The sequence below is a fragment of the Humulus lupulus genome, chromosome 6 (genome assembly GCF_963169125.1).
Source record: "Humulus lupulus chromosome 6, drHumLupu1.1, whole genome shotgun sequence".
NCBI classification, from domain to species: Eukaryota; Viridiplantae; Streptophyta; class Magnoliopsida; order Rosales; family Cannabaceae; genus Humulus; species Humulus lupulus.
In genome coordinates this window covers 129857385-129877147 of record NC_084798.1, presented here as the reverse complement: position 1 = coordinate 129877147, position 19763 = coordinate 129857385, and positions in this window count along the sequence as shown.

Here is a 19763-nt window from a genome sequence, read left to right as displayed (position 1 = left end):
GTAACCATTACACGTCCCACCGCGGACCAGAGGGCTAACCGTCCAGGAGGGGCGAACAGCGCCTGGTCCCGCTATCACATTGAGGCGGGAGCTTATCTCCCCCTTCATCCTTTCTTTGTGGGGGTGGCCAATTATTTCGGCGTTGCTCCCTTTCAAATAACTCCCAACGAATATAGGATGCTGGCCGCACTCTATGTTTTGTACAAACTTAACAAATGGCCAGAACCTTCACCCCACGAGGTCAACTATCTTTTTTACCTCAAGTCCAACCCTCAGCACAACGGGACGGGCTTTTTCCACTTCTGCCACCAGGAAACCGGCCGGACGTTCTTGAGTGGTACAACCCATATATCAAACGTGGGGCATTACAACAAGGAGTACTTCTTTACTCCGGATATAACCAGTGACAACTTTGCCTTTGCGAGAGGAGGTATAAACTTGTCTTTGTCTTGGTCGACACTTTAACATAGAGTATTTCCTTTTATTTTCTCTCAAACTTGATCTGTTTTTCAGGCCCTTGGTTACGTCCGACCCCAACAACAAGCATGGTGTCGAGGTCTAACACTCTGGCCAGGATGTCTGATGCAGCAAAATGTGTCAAGACCCTGACACTCAAAAAAAACTTGAGGTCGTCTGGCATCCTGGCTCCTCGCCATGAAAATAGAGGGCCCGTGGTGGGCGATGCCACTGCCGAGGGGGTTCCCGAGCAGCAACCTCCTGTGCCTCCTCCTAGGAGGAGGCCAACATGAGTTACGATCAGGGAACCCACGGGCAGCCCTTCTGCCGAAAGGCCTTCTGCTCCCCAAGGCAAGGGGAAAGAAAAGGCCACAAAGCCTGTTGTTGACTTGGGAGAGTCTTCTGATGACAATGGTAACGTTATTTCGCTTTTAAATGGTTTGCCAATTCCCTGTCATATGTTTGATGGGGATGGTAACTTTACATATGCTCCAAATCTAGGGCTAGACTTCTTCATGCCAGAAAATGAGTATATGATTAATAGAGTCAATAGTGTAGCCACCAGTAGTTGTAGCTCGGGTATTTACTTTGTTATCTTCTTTCCGTTGTATTACTTACTTTCACCTTTCTCTTTCCTTATTAACCTCTTGTGTTTATTTCCATGCAGATATGTCGACTCCCAATATCTTTGACATGTATCAGGCCGAGGAAGAAGAAGAAACCCCCCAACTCACACGGAAGCCAAAAAAGAGAACTGGCGAATCCAGTCGGGGCCCTCCAGCCAAGAAGAGTCGACCAGAAGACCCTCCTCAGGGCACGCCAACTGGGCAAAGTCCTGCGCCAACTGGGCGAACTCCTACTCCTCCTCCAGCTCCTTCTGAACAGCAAACTACCCCTGTTCGGCCGAATCCTCCAGCTGTGCCTGCCAGGGAGCATCTTTCTCGTAAAGAGGCTCATGGGGCCAGACTTATGAGCCGTGCCATCCGATCCGCCCGGGACCGCCTCGATCGCATCGGTAAAGGCGAGCGTGTTAGGGCCGCAATGGTTCAAGCTGAAGAGCTGCCAGTCGACCAGATCATGAACAGGGCTTTGAACGAAATCTCCTGTGTAAGTGCTTCTTTATTCTTTGAGTCTTTAGTTTTTTAGTCTTCGTGATAAGTTCTGACTTCTTTTTCTTTGTGCACAGGCCTTACTTTCTGCCATTACTGCCCGTTCCCGAGCCCAGGCTTACCTCGAGCAGGTCGAGGAAAAAGCCATCGAGAGGTTCCAGGTGAAAGCGGCCGAGGAGCTCTCGGCTGCTGAGGCTAAGCATGCTAAGGAGTTAGAGGCGGTGATCCGAGAGAGGGATGCAGCAGTGACCAAGCTGTCCGAGGCTGAAGTTGCGAAGGAAGCAGCGGTCAAGTTGAGGCAAGAGTATCGGGAGATCAGCAAAACCCAGCTTCGCGAAATCAAGCATCTGGGGGAGGTAGTCAAGACCAAGGACAAGGCTATTCTCTCCCTCGAGGGCAATGTGAAGCAGTTGGAGCTTGACAACTCCAAGAATCTGGAAAAGTATAAGAGGACAACACTCTGATGTTTCTACAATTTCTGGAAACACAATCAGGGTGCTGATTTTAGCTACCTTTCAGAGGAAGTCAGAACTGCGGAGCTGGCTCGATGTGCTGCCCAACTGGCCGAGGAGGAAGAAAGAGCCGCGACCTCTGCCACTCCAAGCGTTGCTGGTTTGGAAGAAGAGGATGCTGTTGAGGACGTGACTAACCAGGATGCTGCTCAGGACCCTCCAGCCCCGAATGTTTCTTGAATTTGTATTTTTTTTTCCTTCTTTTTTGGATATACGACCCAAGGGTCGTGGTGTAAAGATAGTAATTTCTTTTTTAAAATTTACTGCACGGGCAGTAAATCTTTTTTATTTGAACAGTTACATCCAAGCAGCGATGCTTGCGGTGTAAAAGCTTAACTCTTGGTGCTATAATATTTTATTATAACATTTATCCGTATGACCGGACTTAGCATAGTACTTTGGCATGATTTAACAAAACATAAATTTTGAAAAATACTCTAAGTACTGTAGCATGCTTTCACTTATTTTGTTCATGTGTTTACATACCTTGAGAAGTATGCTTTGCTATCGATGTGCCTTATATGCCCCCCAAGTGATCGAGGAGCTTTAGGTCCTTGGTCACTTGCCTTGACCATAATCTGTTCGGACGTTCCTGTTCGTAGTAAAACTGATACTTGTAATACAGCAAAATAACACACGTAATGAACAAATACTTGTAAATTTAAATTCACAAAGGTTGGCAAGAATGACTGGCTGAGCACAGTCCCTTATAATCTCGTATTAATAATGGACTAAACATGTCTTTACGAGTTATTCTGAAATAGAATCTTACATATACAAGCAGTTAGCTATACATCGTGGCTAACCCTCTTTGCAAAACTTGTAAAAATTAAAAGAGAAATTTAAACAAGCCAGTCCTTTAAGAAGGGCTGTTCATTGATAATACTTGCGCAGGTGTTCTCCATTCCAATAGCGCGGAACGAGATCTCCGTTTAAGCGTGCAAGTTTGTAGGTGCCTGGGTGAAGGATTTCTTCAATCTGGTAAGGCCCTTCCCAGTTAGGTCCGAGCACGCCAGCAGTGGGGTCGCGGGTATTTAAGAAAACTCGTCGTAGCACCAAATCTCCGACGTTGAATTTTCTTTCTTTAACTTTGGAATTAAAGTACCGGGCAACTTTTTGCTGGTAAGCAGCAACTCGGAGTTGAGATTTTTCTCTTATCTCATCGATCGATTCTAGGGACTCCATCATCAACTGGCTGTTCACGTCCTGGTCGTAAGTCAAACGCCGATGTGGGGGGGGATCTAACTCGATAGGTAACATTGCCTCATATCCGTAGGCTAGAGAAAATGGGGTATGCCCTGTCGCTGTTCGATGAGATGTTCTATACGACCAGAGGACTTCAGGAAGCTGTTCTGGCCATGCTCCTTTAGCTTCTTCAAGTCGTTTTTTCAGGGTGTCCTTGAGAGTTTTGTTTACAGCTTCGACTTGCCCATTTTCTTGGGGGTGTGCGACTGAAGAAAAGCTCTTAATAACCCCATGCCTCTCGCTGAAATCGGTGAACAGGTCGCTGTCAAATTGGGTCCCGTTGTCTGAAACTATCTTCCTGGGCAATCCATACCGGCATACAATGTTCTTGATGACGAAGTCAAGAACTTTTTTGGTTGTGATGGTTGCGAGTGGTTCAGCTTCGGCCCATTTTGTGAAATAATTGACTGCCACGACTGCGTACTTTACTCCTCATTTTCCTGTTGGCAGTGATCCAATCAAGTCTATTCCCCATATTGCGAAAGGCCACGGGCTCTGCATCTGCTTTAGCTCGTTTGGAGCTGCTCGTGGGATCTTGGAGAACCTTTGACATTTATCGCATCTTCGTACGTACTCCATTGAATCCTCGTTCATTGTTGGCCAGAAGTAGCCTTGTCTTAGAACTTTTTTCGCCAAACTCTGCCCCCCAGCGTGATCTCCGCAGAAGCCTTCATGCACCTCTTTCATGAGTTCTTTAGCTTTTTCTGATGTAATGCATCTGAGTAGTGGCATTGAATATCCTCTTCGGTACATAACACCGTCGAGCAGTATGTACCTAGCAGCCCGCCTTTGCAGAGCTCTAGCCTTGTTTCTATCTGCTGGCAACTTTCCATTTGTCAGATACTCCAGGTAAGGCGTCATCCACGTATCTTCTGCATGAATCTCCATGTTGGCTTCGGCCACGTCAATGCTTGGCTTACTCAATCTTTCTACCGGGACTATGTTCAAGGTGTCAGCATCGTTCGCACTTGCGAGTTTAGCTAAGGCGTCTGCATTTGAATTTTGGTCTCGCGAAATTTGCTGGAGGGTGTACTTTGTGAACTGGGCTAGCAAATCTTTCGTTTTATTAAGGTAAGCCATCATCTTTAATCCTCGCGCTTGATATTCTCCCAGGACTTGATTCACTACCAGCTGAGAGTCGCTGTAAATATCGAGCACTCTTATACTCATATCTTTGGCCATTCTCAGTCCAGCGAGGAGCGCTTCGTATTCTGCTTCATTGTTTGATGCTGCGAAGTCAAACCTGATTGCGCAGTGAAATCGATGCCCTTCGGGCGTTATCAATATCACTCCCGCTCCAGCGTGGGATTCATTGGATGAACCATCCGTGAATAGTTTCCACGAAGGAGTCTCGTCTTGAGGCATGGGCGCTTCAGGCTGTTTGCACAGCTCATTGTTGGGGAATTCGGTGAACTCCGCAATAAAATCGGCCAAGACTTGCCCTTTTATTGCTGCTCGTGGTAAATAAGTTACATCGAACTGTCCTAATTTGACCGCCCATTTTAACAGCCGTCCATCCGCCTCAGGTTTTTGGAGGACTTGCCGAAGGGGCTGGTCGGTCAGAACTGTGATAGGATGGGCTTGGAAGTACGGACGCAACTTTCTGGAGGCTAGAATTGAGCAATATGCTAACCTCTCGATTGGTGGATATTTCAATTCTGCTCTGATAAGCCTTTTGCTGACATAGTAAACAACTTTCTGTACGCCTTCTTCCTCCCGTATTAGTACCGCACTAGCAGCAACTTCCGTAATCGCCAGATAAATATACAAAGTCTCTCCTTCGATTGGTTTTGATAGGATGGGAGGTTGCGACATATGAGCCTTTAAGGCCTGGAATGCTTGCTCGCAGTCTTCCGTCCATTCAAACTTCTTATTCCCCCTGAGTAGATTGAAGAATGGAACGCACTTGTCAGTTGATTTTGAGATGAATCTACTTAGGGCAGCGATTCTTCCGGTCAGGCTTTGTACATCCTTGATTCTCTCCGGCGACTTCATGTCGATCAGGGCTTTTATCTTGTTAGGGTTGGCCTCGATTCCTCTTGAATTTACTATAAACCCCAAAAATTTCCCTGATCCGACTCCAAAGGAACATTTGAGGGGGTTCAATTTCATCTGATACTTGTTTAACACATCAAAGCATCCTTGCAAATCCCTCACATGTCCTTCTGAATTCTTGGACTTTACAAGCATGTCATCCACATACACCTCCATGTTTACCCCGATCAGCTCCTTGAACATGTGGTTGACCAGTCGTTGGTAAGTCGCACCTGCGTTTTTCAGCCCGAAGGGCATCACTTTGTAACAGTATAAGCCCGTATCGGTCCGAAAGCTGGTGTGATCCTCGTCAGGGGGATGCATGCTGATCTGGTTGTAACCTGAATACGCGTCCATGAACGAGAGGATCTCATGTCCTGCAGTAGCATCGACCAACTGGTCGATCCTTGGGAGTGGGAAACAGTCCTTTGGGCAGGCTTTATTGAGATCTGTAAAATCCACGCAGGTCCGCCATTTGCCGTTAGGCTTGGGGACCAGCACCGGATTGGAGACCCACGACGGATAAAATGCCACCCTGATGAACCCATTCTCTTTAAGTCTTTCGACTTCTTCTTTTAAGGCTTTTGATCTGTCTTTATCGAGCAGCCTTCTTTTTTGTTGCACAGGTGGAAAGGCTTTGTTTATGTTCAGGACATGGCTGATCACTGCTGGATCTATCCCAACCATGTCCTTATGCGACCAGGCGAAGACTTCCTGGTTCTCTTGCAAGAATTCCACCAGTGCCTGCTTTGCGGTAGGCTCTAAATTCTTCCCAACCCTCACGACTCTGGTCGGGTCTTTTTCATCGAGTTGGACCTCCTCCAAGTCTTCGACGGGTCCAACATTTTCTTCAAAATCCCCAAAGCGAGGATCCAAATCTATATCCTCACTTTGGGCAACACCCTATTTGGTGACGTTACCACCTGATTGGGCTTGTCTGTCTTCTGTCATCTGCAATCGGTCTGGGGTAGCGCTCTTCGATGTTCCACTTTTTGCCTTTGTGATCGAGGCGTTATAGCACTCCCTGGCTTCCCCTTGGTTTCCTAAGACGCATCCTACCCCTGCGTCCGTTGGGAACTTCATGGCTAGGTGCCACATGGAGATGATGGCCCTTAGATCAACCAGCATGGGCCTTCCAATAACGGCGTTATATGTTGAAGGACAATCGACCACTACAAAAGTGGTGAGTAATGTCCTTGTGGCAGGCGCTGTACCCGTGGTTACTGGGAGTTTGATCATTCCGGCTGGGGCGAGTCCTTCTCCAGAGAAGCCATATATGGTTTGATTGCAGGGCTCCAGGTCTTTTACGGACAGCTTCATGCGTTCCAGTGTTGACTTATACAGGATGTTCACTGAACTTCCTGTATCGACCAGTACTCTTTTTACCATCATATTAGCCATCTGGATGTCCACGACCAGCGGATCGGAATGTGGGAACCAGACGTGTTGGGCATCGCCATCGGAGAAGGTTATCCCATACTCCTCTGAGCGAGCCTTTTTTGGCGCACGGTCCTCCACATTCATCATCTCGATGTCCTGGTCGTGACGTAGAGTCCGAGCATATCGTTCTCTAGCCTTTCCGCTATTTCCTGCGAGGTGCGGGCCTCCACAGATGGTTAAGAGTGTTCCGGCTACGGGGGCAGGTTGTAATGGTGGCGAGCGTTGGCGTGTGGATGCCTGCTCGTTGCCACCTGGAGCTTCTCGTTGGGAAGTTCCCGAGGCTCGTACGTACCTCCTCAAGTGTCCTTGTCTAATAAGGAACTCGATTTCGTCTTTCAACTGGTTGCATTCATTAGTGCATGTCCGTAGTCGTTATGGTAACGACAGAACTTGGTAGTGTCTCTTTTCGAAATGTCTTTTCGAATGGGCCCAGGTTTCTTGTAAGGTACACTAGAGCTTATGGCCTGGTAAACCTCTCCCCGAGACTCGATGAGGGCAGTGTAGTTAGTGAACCTAGGTTCATAACGATTACCCTTGTCTCGTTTATTGTCGGAGGTGGAAGGCTCGCTATACGGCCGTTTCCCACCATTTTTTCCATTACCGTTGCCGTTTTTATAGCCTTTGTCTTTGCCATCAGCTCGATCCAAGAACTCTTGGGTCGTTTTAACTCCTTCCTTTCGGAGACTCTTTTAGAGGGGAGAGCAACGCTTTACCCCTGCGGTAATGGCCATCATCTTGCCTTCGTCTCCTACTATTTTTGCTCCAGCCGCCGCCCGCATAAAGCGCTGGACGTAATCCTTCACTGACTCTCCGTCCTGCTGGCGAATTTCGACCAGCTGGTTTGCTTCGGTTGGGTGCACACGACCCGCATAGAACTGTCCGTAGAACTCCCTTACGAACATTTCCCAGGAAACTATGCTTGTAGGTGGGAACTTAAAGAACCACTCCTGTGCTGCTTCAGAAAGTGTTGCAGGAAAGATCCTGCACCGAGCGTCTTCGGACACTTTCTGAATGTCCATCTGAATCTCAAATTTATTCACATGCGAGACTGGGTCCCCATATCCATCAAAGTTCGGGAGCGTAGGCATTTTGAACTTGCTGGGAGTTTCGGCATTAGCTATCCTCTGGACGAAAGGAGTACCTTTCCTCCTGTCGTGGTCGATGTAAGAAGTCCTTCCTCCGACCAGCTGCTGCACAGCCTGATTGAGTGCGTCTATCTGGGCTTGCACTGCGGCAGGAATTGTGGCGGCCTCTGTGGCTGGGGGGATGTTCTCGCCATGCCTTTCTCGATGATCGTTGAGTACATCTCTCAGGTCCTCCTCTCTTCTCCGTTGCTCGCTACCTCCGAGCCGGTTGAAGGCATTATTTTGTTTGGGTTGCCCCCCAGCATCTTGTCTATTTGGTTGGTCACCTTGAGGTACTTGGCTCCTGCTTTTACCTCTATTTCCGTTTCTCCCATCAGCATTGCCCTTGCCTGAGTCAGCCTCATTGTACCCATGACCATCTCTGAACCTTGACTGGCTGTGGTGAGACTGACTGTTCCCTCTGTGACCGTCTCTGGCAGAAACGCCCCGAGCGTTAGAGGGTGGCCTGCGCTGGTCGCGGTGTCCCCGTGCATCGTTATGCCGTGGGGGTCCACGGACCGCAGAGCCTAGTTCCGAGTCGCTCCTGTTACCAGGAGGGTGGTGACCTCTGTTCGTTTGGTTTGGCCCATCATTCTCATGGCGCCTAGGACTACGGGGCTGACGCTCGGCCCTATTCTGCCTTTGCTGCGGGGGATTGCCCCGAGCAGCCTGGGATGGTGGATTTGCCTCGGGGTCCAGTGGGACTTCGTCATGGGGCATCTGAGGCTGCTCGGGCCCTTGCGGACTTGAAGGATGGATTGGTGGGCTAGGATTAGGACCCTTCTGAGGTGGCCCATTTTCAGGTTGGTTAGGCTGCGAGGCAGGTGTGGCCTGATTTCTAGCCAACAGCAAGGCCGCTTCAAGGGCTGCCATGGCCTCGGTCTGGCGGCGATCCACCTCCGCTTGTCTCTCGCTCAACTCCGCCCGCTGACGGTCAAGTTCCTGCTGCTGTCGCGCCATAACCTCTGCGGCAGTCTCTTGATTGGCCCTCAGACTAGCCAATTCTTCTTGCAACGCGCCCAGGGTGCTCTTCAGCGTCGCATCGTCCATTTCCTCCTCTTCAAAATGTAGTTGCGGCTCATCTTCCGCCATGCTTGCAGGGGGAGGAGGAGGTGGTGGATTCGACGGTGCAGCAGCGGCAGTCTGGCCAGCTTTCCTTCCTGCTTTCGCCATCAGTTTTCTTAACAGCAATGAATCGTCCTCTCAATGAAAGCACCAGAATGTTGACCCAAGATTTAGCCAACTGACACGGAGTCAAAGTATGAATGATATAGACGAGTGTAAAGAGATAACGTAATGACAAAAGTAAAGGAAACACAGTAATTTATAGTGGTTCGGCCCCAGTATCTGGTAATGACCTACGTCCACTTAGAATGATATTGATCTGGAACCAAAAGTGTGATCAGAGAACTTGGGTTCAATGAGTTTCAACACTTCTCACAACCAATACAAATTTACTAGGAGAAATTCTATATCTCTATCAATCAGAAGCTCCAAAGTCCCTTCCCTTGAGCCATATCTTGCTATTTATAGGCTCATGGAGGGTTACAAAATATTGTTACAGATATTATCCCCTGAATATGGGATATCCAGAAGATTGCATGAGATAAATTCGGGATTCACAAAGATCTTCCCATAAATGTTGCCTTGCCAGCGGAACCACCGACCAGACTGGTCGTGGGAAAGACAGACTTGTCCTGCTTCTGCTGTGTCTCCTGGTCGATACTCTAGCAGACGCTTTCCAAGCATTAGCCACGTGCCAAGAGATTATCTGCCACGTCACAAATGCTAATTTATTGGATAACAGAGAGTTTATTCTCAAGGGTCAAGAACTTAGTTTTATGTTGTAAAATTTCCTGGAGACATTTTTCTGCTGTAATCCACTTTGATCAATATGATATAGTACCAGCCATGGAAGGTTGTTCCCGTAGATGTAGGATCTAGATACAAAGCTAAACCACGTATTCAATGTGTTCAGTTTTATTTCATCTTGTTATCTTACCGCCATTATCATGTTTAGTTATTTGGTTTTCTTGTTTAGAGATTTTTCTTGTCATTATGATTGAATAGATCATAACAAATGTTATCAGAGCCAGGTCTGTACTGGTTCAACAATATTGGTGTAACATTAAGAAACCTTCATGAAATGGCTTCAGCAAAGTTTGAGATTGACAAGTTCACAGATTTGAATGAATTTAGTCTATGAAGAATTGATGAAAGCACTTCTAGTGCATCAAGGGATTTTAGAGGAGATTAAAAAAAATGCTCTTTTTGAGCTTGGTGATGATAAGAAGTAGCAAGAAATTCAAACAACACCTCCACTGCTATCTTGTGGAGTTTGGGGGATGAGGTTTTGCGTGAGGTTTCAAGTGAAAAAATAGCCATTGAATTGTGGGACAAGCTTGGGAAGATGTACATGAAGTAATCCTTGGCTAATAAGCTATATGTGAAGAAGAAATTATACACTTTGGTAGAAAAGCTCATAGGTTAAGATCCAAATCAAGAAATGGAACTGGAAAGAAATATTATTACTCCAAGAAAGAAAGACATTTCAAAGATGAATGCTATGCATTAAAGGTCAAGCTTATTGGCGAAAACAACTACAACAAAGGAAAGGCAGAGGTGAGGTAAGTATTTCTTCAGATGGTTATGATTCTACTGATATTTTGATTGTTTCAGATATTGATTCAGGTCACGAGTGGATACTGGATTCAGGATGCTCATTTCACATGTTTTCAAACAAGAATTTTTTTTGTAATCTAGAAGAAAAGAAATGTGGTACCGTGTTACTTTGTGACAATAAGGCATGCTGAAGTCAAGGAATCAGATCATTGACATTCAAACTTCATGATGGGATTTAAGAAATTGTTCTGAATGTAAGATTTGTGCTAGAGCTTAAAAAAAATCTGATATATGTTAGGGAAGTTGTAGTAGAGGGACGCAGATTTAAAATTGATAACAGATCACTAAATGTAATTAAAGGATCTCTAGTTGTCATGAAGGTGAATATCGAAATGAACTCTATTTTCTGAATAGAGAAATAGTAATTGATGTTCCTTCTAATGTAACTAGAAATAACAATATCGACATGACCAAGTTGTGGCATCTCAGATTAGGGAACGTAAGTGAGAAGGGTCTTTGTGAGGTTGAAAAACAAGGCATTCCCAAAGGAAAACTGAGTGGAAAATTAGAGTTTTAAGGGGAATGCATTTATGGAAAGAGCTGCATAGTGAAATATAATACAGGAGCTCACACTACAAAAAAATAACTCGGGTATATACATTCAAACTTGTGGGGTGCATCAAAAGTCTGAACAATAGGAGGAGCAAACTACTTTATGAGTATCATTAATGGCTTCTCAAGGAAAGTTAGGGTTTTCTTATTAAAAACAAACGATGAAGCACTCAACACCTTTGCACAATGGAAAAGACAATCCTCAAAAAATTGTCTTGCTGAAAGAATGAAAATAACATTGCTTCAAAGGGTGAGATGCTTGTTAAAGGGAGATGGTTTAGAGAAAAAAATTTGGGGAGAGGCAATCACAGAAACATTTTATTTAATCAACATATGTCCTTCAGTTGTAACAGATTTTATGACACCATAAGAGCAATGGACAGGTCAAGCTCTGTGTTTTGATCATTTAAAGGTATTCAGATGTCTAGCATATGCTCACATTATGCAAGAAAAACTTCAACCTCGTGCAGTAAAGTGTATGTTTCTTGGGTATCCTGAAAGTTATGGTGCCTACAACATGATTTTAAGAAATGAATAATAAGTGGAGATGTAATTTTTAAGGAGGATGACATGGCTATGAATAATAAAGACAACTCAGTAGCAAATACAAATGATGACAATAATCGTGTGGCATTTAAGGTAGATTAAAATAGAAGAAATCTATCAGATTAGCAGCTACCAACATCTATTATAGAACAAGATGATTGTCAGAGGAGTTTAGAAGAGTATCAATTAGCAAGAAATATAGATAGAAGAGAAGTTAGAGCCCCTAAAACATTTGCATTGACCACTGCAAATGAGTTTGAAAACTTAAAACCAACAACCTACCAAGAAGCCATCAATTGTAAAGAGAGTGCATCACATATTCAAGCTATTCAAGAAGAAATGGAGTCACCACAGAAGAACAATACTTGGATACTTGTAGACAAATCAGAGGACAAGAAATTAATTGATTACAAGTGGATTTTCAGAATGAAGGAAGGTATACCACAAAATGAAAGTATAAGGTTTAAGACAAGATTAGTTGCAAAAGGATTCATTCAGAAGGAAGGGATAGAATTCAATGAATTTTTTTCTCAAGTTGTCAAACAAGCTTCAATCCATGTTATGTTAAAAGCTACTATACCGATCTTAAGGTGGATCAAATGGATGTCAAGATTGCTTTCCTTCATGGAATGCTTATTGAAACAATTTATATGAAGCAGCCCGAAGGTGTTGAAAGCAAGAATACAAATCAGGTATGTCTATTGTAGAAATCCCTTTATCGTTTGTGTTTACCGAGTTTTTCAGAAACTATAAATATATTAAGAAATAAGAGATAGACATAAATATTGAGAATTAAATGAGATCACAAATTTTATGTGGTTGGGGCGTTAATGAGCCTTACTCCACAAGTCACTAGAATAAGGCTTTAGAGAGTTTTGACAATGGAAGTTTTCTGCAAGTTCAGCAATGTTTTTCATACAAGAGAAAATCTGGGATCCTCTCTACAGTGCACAACTAACAATATTTATAAGCAGTCATGTCACTTGGGCCGCAGTAATCCGAGCCCAATAACGATATAATTACAATTGCTCGCTAATGGAGTCATAATACAAGAAAGGTGACACAATTAAGGATTGTTAATCTAGACCCATTGGGCCGGCTTAGGCGTGTTGAAGCCTTTCAAATATCCTTTGTATGTTAGGAAGGACTAATCCATGTGGGCTATCAAGGTGATCCTGGGGACAGGATCTGCCAGAGTAGTGACAGTATTATTTCCTAGGAATAGTGTACGTTCCATGCGTACCCCATTTTGCAAGTTAGTTCGAGAGACCAACTTCCGGATTTCTTGCGGACACATCATCATTAGAGAAGACTAGGCTTGTACTATCCAGACGTATGGTCCAGGTACATTTAGCAATATCCGAGTTCGCTTACCGAAGTCCTGGTCATTTACCAGGACCCGAGTTCATTTGTCAAGGTGGATGTCTTGATGGTGGAGACCTCACCTAGATTTTTGATAGGATCCGTCTCATGGAAACAATTAGTCTTCCACCATAATTTGCATCCCGAAGGATGTAGGTTGGGTGTGATCAGGGAGGTAATTCAGGCCTGCATCTCAGTCCCAGTCCCTTTATAATGCTCGAGGGACATGCCCGTCATTGGGCTCCGTATGGTCTGGGTTGTCAAGGTTTCCTCGTTCCTCGTTCACTGGCCCAAGGTTGAGCCCGGGCCTCTTCTGAGGGCCCATGGACCCGTTTGCCCATGCCACGTGTCATAGGTGGAAAATATGGATAACATTTACCCCCAAATCTTCATCCATGTTTGCATGGTGTAGACTTGCATTCTTTCTTCCGAATCAATCACAAGTATCCTGGTTTGTTTACTTAAATCTCGGTTTATTTACTTAAGTCCAAGTACATTTACCAGGATCCAGGTTTGTTTACTTGGGGGTCATTTGGTCGATCCTTGTCCTTTCACATCCCCAAGGTTCTAGACACGTGTTTCAAAGTTGATGGTATGTTTATACAACTCGCGCACTTGAAATCTAGAGAGAATAGTTTGATGACCGAGGTTACTGATGGGTGTTACTACATTTCTCAAAGCATCCTGTCTGTACGAAAAGATGCGTTGGCACAATCGAGTGGGCTGTTTAATGCTTCTGCACTATCCGCAGCTGTCAAATTGGGATTTTTTTGGGATTTTCAATGTGGATCGTTGGATGAGGTATGCGTGGATCATAGATTGACGAATCTACAATTTGGTACTTGATTCGGCCAATTAATGTCCCTGCATCGTCCGGGACTGTCAGATGGTGATAGTCTTGGGATCCTCATCGTGGATCGTTGGATTGAATAGTACTTTTCTTTCCTATAAATACCCAAACAGACTCACTTCCACATTTTTCCTGATCCTAAATTCTCAGTCTAGAGAGCAGAGAGCTAAAGCTTTGTATGTCTGAAGTCATCGACGAACTTCTTCGATAGTTAGTGTAACTTCGGGCCCTTTTTTTTCCACAAAGCCTTGTTTCACCCAGAAAAGTAGGCAATTCTATCCCGGCCGACTAGTCTGGAAGCGTCGATGAACTGCTGCACTGCCTCCTCCAATTCAAGACCGAAGTCGGGGTTGTCGCCTAAATTCGAACAAATTCCAGATCCATTATCCACCAATAAGTTTTCTGGTCGTTTTCGTATTTCATTTGGTCATTTTTATTGCCATATTGTTTTCGAGCCCGTATTGCCGTTTGGGCTGCGACCACCGTGTAGGGTGATTCTAGGTTGTGCTAGTGGTAGAGATGAACGGTTCGATTTCTCAATGACACCTCAGACCATAGACAATTTGATTAGTGGAGTGGGATTGATTGTCGCTGATCATTGAATTTGGATGCCTCAAAACTATTTGGGTAAATTAGTTTATTAGTATTTTAGTTCCCTACTTATGTTCCTGGGATCTCTGTTGGTCCCGGATCTATGTCTATAGAGGACCTCTCCAAGCAGTTTTAGGAGAATCCTTGTACCTTAACTAGTTTTCTTCGGTTTTAGTGCTAACTGCTTGGCTTTCGCTATTATTTTCCCTTTCAGGTCTTTGATCATGGGTTGTGGCATTACTTTGCATCCAGAAGATGAGGTCCAAGCGGGCCCTGTAGTCCTGGAGGGGCATAAGCTTCCCACTAGCAACATGTGGGAAATGGACGAGGGAAAGAATGAATTCTAGTTCTACCGGGTGCTGAACGAGCTGGAGAAGGCTCTCGAAGTAGAGTTAACTCCAGGGCTCTTTTACAACAGACTTGTCGGAAGAGAAGAGAAGGTTCACACTGGAGTGGGCATGTTCGGGGCCTGGAGCATAGGCCATATAAGTGCGGGAGCTACTCTTCCGCTCCACGAGTAGTTCGCGACATTCCTCAAGTTCATGGGGATCGCGCCTTTTCAGCTTATTCTCGAAGCGTATAAATTGCATGCGGGATGGCACATATTCTGCACTTCGAAGGAGATCGTGGCACCCACCCCTACGGAGGTGCTGTACTTTTACAAACTAGAGCCACAACTGAATTCTAAAGACAAAATGTGGGATGGGTTTTATAAGTTGAAGGCCCATGTCCTTAGTCTGGCTCCATTCATCACGTGGAAACATCCTTTGGATGTCGGGCACTACTGGTTCATGACATTCGGGTTCCTCCTAGAGAATAGCCCCACCCTGGTGCTAGACTTTCAGAGCGTTGGTAAGTGGTCATTCTTTATTTTTCATCTAGCTCATTGTTTAGTTTGTTGGAAACTCATGTTCCTGTGAACAGGTCCATACACTCAAACTCAAATCAGTAAGTCGATCCTGGATCAAAAAAAGTATTATGTCACCATTAGTGTCAAGGAGCTGGATGTGGGAGGCTTCATGACCACGGAGAACCTCTGGCTGGTCAAGCAGATTATCGCCCACCAATCAATATATGCCCCTAGCTTCCGGGGGCTGCAATGTGAGAAGGATCCTCAAGGCGATGCAGAGTAGATGAGGAAGAGAAAGGGCACCATGTGGAGAGGGCCGAGTCCAATGAGATGGATGCCCTTCTTCAGAGGTGGCAACCCAACATTGGAGCTCCCAAGGCTAGTATTTAAGGGAAAGGAAAAACGCCTCCGGTTCTAACTTACGCCCCTAATTATGAGGGCTTAGTTAGGAATAGGCAATAATACCAAGATTATTTGATCGGTATTGTTAACAACGTGGTGCTTCCTTGCCCCATTGTTGTAGACAAACTGACCCTCATGTACTCGTTCTGGTTCCTTCATTACAATATCTTTTTGGACTCAGATTACATGGGGGACCAAATTCATTCTTTTGCACTAGGAGAGTTGAGTCATGCCCATTCCATGGACGAAGGTTTGTCCCAGAGGAATTTAGACTTACATGTTTCTTTTACATTTGTTTGTCACCCCCATTCCTTTACGTTACTAATCCGTTTTTTATTCCTATCTCAGGTGACCCAGACATGTCGAATCCCGTGGCCAAAATGAAGGAGATGGTCAAGGCTAGGGCTGCCGCAGCCAAGGCCTCAGAAAAGAAAGCCTCCAAGGGCTCGAACAAGAAAATAATCGAGCTAATACTCGGGGACTCACAACTGAACTTGGGAGCTTCCGAGGGAGTTCAAGCTGCAGCATTGGTCCCGGTGGCGCTGACTAAGCAGTATCCATCCCCACCTGCTCCTCTCCAGGTCCTTATTTTGGAGCAGGAGCCTTCAGAAGGAGGTGGAAGGAGTAAAAAGAAAATAGACTCTGTCGCTGCTGAGTCCTCGAAGCCAGCCAAGAAGGCGAAGGCAAAGGATTATTCCTTGGCTGAGTAATTCCTCTAGTGAGTGTCCTGTTATTACGATAGAGCTCCTAGATGATCCTGAGCTTCTCGTCAACTCGGACCTTCCTCGGGAAGAGGATTCAATCATCCTGGAGGAGAAGATGAAAATGGTGACTTGGGCCTGGGATGAGGGGCGTGATAAATGGGACGAGGTAGCCTGGGCCTTACTCCTCCATCAGAATGTGGAGTTTTTTGAACGTCGGGAGGCCTTCAACCCCTCTTAGAAAATTGTGGATCGATTGACAGTCGAGATTGGTTTTCAGCCCAAGTTGGCGCAGAACATGGCCATGCTTGCTGTAGACCTGCTGGCCCAGGTGGGAACTATAATGTACACCCTTTAACTTAAATTCTATGCCACCTTGGTGAACAAAGAAGCGCTCTTCGTCTCCCAGGCGATCCGTCATCAAGTCACTGTGATAAGCCACTTATCTTTTTTGTTTCTTTAATATCGTTGTCCTTTTGTGCTGTCTAACTTTACTTTGTTCTAGGATGCCCTGTTAGGTCATAGGAACGTAGAACTTATGGTAGAGCTGGCGATGAAGTTTGAGACGACCCAAATGGAGCTGAAGAGGGCTGTCAATCAACGCGAAGCTGCTAGGGAAGCCCTCACCTAGGAGGCTGCTCGGGTCCAGTCTGAGTATGAGGAGGCTCTTTCCTGGGTTTGGACTGAGCATAAGGAGGCTTTGTCACAGAGAGATGTCGATCACAAGAAATTGGTCGAGAATCTGGAGGCAAAGCTATCCCATGCTCGCTGCTCGGAGTCTTCTTCCAAGGTGCTCTTGGAGGCGGTCGAGGCCCAACTTCGCCAGGAGCGGGAAAAGATAATGTCTCTCGGGACACAAAATAAGGCTTTGGAGTCCATTGTCCATCTGGAGATGAAGCAAAGAGAGGAGGCTCGCAAGGAGAATGTGCAAGCTGAATAATTGTTGGCGGCCACTTTTTGATGAGGTTGTTAACATGGCCTGGCTCCAAGATAGGAATATGAATCTCCTTCTCTATCTGGATCAGGTTGCAAAGAGAGCCGAGTTTGAAGCTGAGGAAAAGGAGGATTTGACGCTTGTTGCTTGGGATTAGCATGACGAGAACGCTCTAGATGTTCCAGACTAGAACGAAGCCTAGGCATGAGCCTTTGTACTTTAATTTGGGGCTCCCTCTTTCCTTTTCTTTGTTTTTGTAAACATATTATTTTTTATGGGCACAATTGCGTCTAAGACAATTTCTTATCCATCCGTATTGTAATTATATTGGTCTTTGTTTTTGTACAATGGTTCGCATTAGGGGAACCCAAAGTTTCGGTCTCGACGGCTTGGGCCATTTTGGACTTACCAAATATAACTTAACTGGTTTATCCTGACTTTATGGTTCAAGTTCCAATGGCCTTGGCCGTTATGGGTTTCTCAAATTTGACTCAATTAATTAACTTATTTCGAACCACAGGTTCAGGTTCCAACAACCTAGATCGTTAAGGAGTTATCAATTGTCATCTGCTTAATCTGACCAGATTTTGATGCTCCTAGACCATTAAAAATATGAGCTAGGTAGAAATTAGTTGTTATCTTATCTTTAACCTGAGTTTAAGGTTCCAACAGCTTGGAGCGTTTACAAGACCAAATTTAATCAATCTATGCCTAAGATTCAAAGGATGTAGTCTTAAGTAACTTGTTTATGTAAAAATTAAAGATGGACGTGAAGTTTTTCTTTTCTTACAATATTTCATATGATGCTTTCTCCACACCATTTTCATTAAAAAATAAATGGCCCTAGGGCGTACATTACTTGAAATAAAAAATGGTAGAAAGAGCAGAATTAGATCCTCCCGACTACTGATAGTACCAGCAGAGGTGTTCTGTGTTCCAGGCCCTTGGGACCCCTGTTTCGTCTAGACACTTTAAGTGATATGTTCCTTGGCATACTTCGTTTTGGATCTCATAGGGTCCTTCCCATTTTGGTCGAAGAACCCCCACTCTCGAATCTTTGAGATGCAGGGAAGACTCTTCGCAGGACTAGATCACCTGTTCTGATCCTCCAGCTTTTAACTTTTGAGTTAAAAGGCCTTGTGATCTTTCCCTTATACATCTTCAACTGCAATTGTGTTTCTTCCTGGATCTCTTCGATGAGATCCAGGGATTCTTGGAGTAAGGCATGGTTCTGGACGGGATCATACATATCTCGTCTGTGAGATGGGACTATTGTTTCTACTGGGATGAGTGCTTCACATCCGTACACCATTTAATAGGGAGTATGTCCAGTTCTTTTTGTGGTTTGGTAAGACCATAGGACGTGGGGGAACTCTTCTGTTCAATTGCTTTTGCAGGCTTGTAGATTTTTCAATAATTACCCCTTAAGAATCTTAGTCACGACCTCTGTTTGCCTGTTTGCTTGAGGCCTTGCGATGGAGAAGCTTTTGATGATGCCATGTCTTTCAAAGAAATTAGTGAAGTAGACGCTATCAAATTGCTTTTCGTTATCGGACACAATTTTGTGAGGGAGGCTGTATCGACACACAATGTTGTTGATGATGAAGTGCAGGGCCTTTTTGGGGGTGATGATGCTCATTAGTTCTGCCTTGACCCACTTGGTGTAATAGTCGACGACTACGATGGCGTATTTTACTCCGTCCTTCCCAGTCGGTAGGGATCCTACCAAACCAATTCCCCAAACTGCTTAAGGCCAGGGTCTGGTCATCAGGGTTATCTCCGTTGGAGGGGCTTGCAGGATCTTCACGTACCTTTGGCATTGTTCGCACTTGTGGACGTAATCTACACGGTCCTTCTTCATATTTGTCCAGAAATATCCTTGCATGAGGATCTTCTTGGACAAGCCAAGTCTGGTTGTGTGATCTTCGTAAAAGCATTCATCCACTTCATGCATGATTTCACTCATTTCAGTCCCAGAAACGCATTTGAGAATGGGCATGGATAATCCCCTATGATAGAGTCAGCCATCCATCATAACGTACTTGGGACCTGGTACTGAAGCTTCTTGGTGGCGACCCTGTCCGGGGGCAATACCCCAGTGGCGAGATACTAGATGAGAGAGCCCATCCAGGACATAGTGTAATGGTTGGTCGATGGGGACTACCCCAAAGAGTTCTGCTTCAACATTCATGTTCAATTTGGCCATCGTGGCTGCAAACACATTCTGTTCCCTGATGATTTGGCAAATGAAGTATCTTTTAAAAGATTGGAGTAATTCCCGGGTTCACGCCACGTAAGTAGCCATCTTCTCCCCTTCATTTGGTATTCTCTTGAAATCTACCTGAACACCAGTTGGGAGTCGCTGTAGACTTC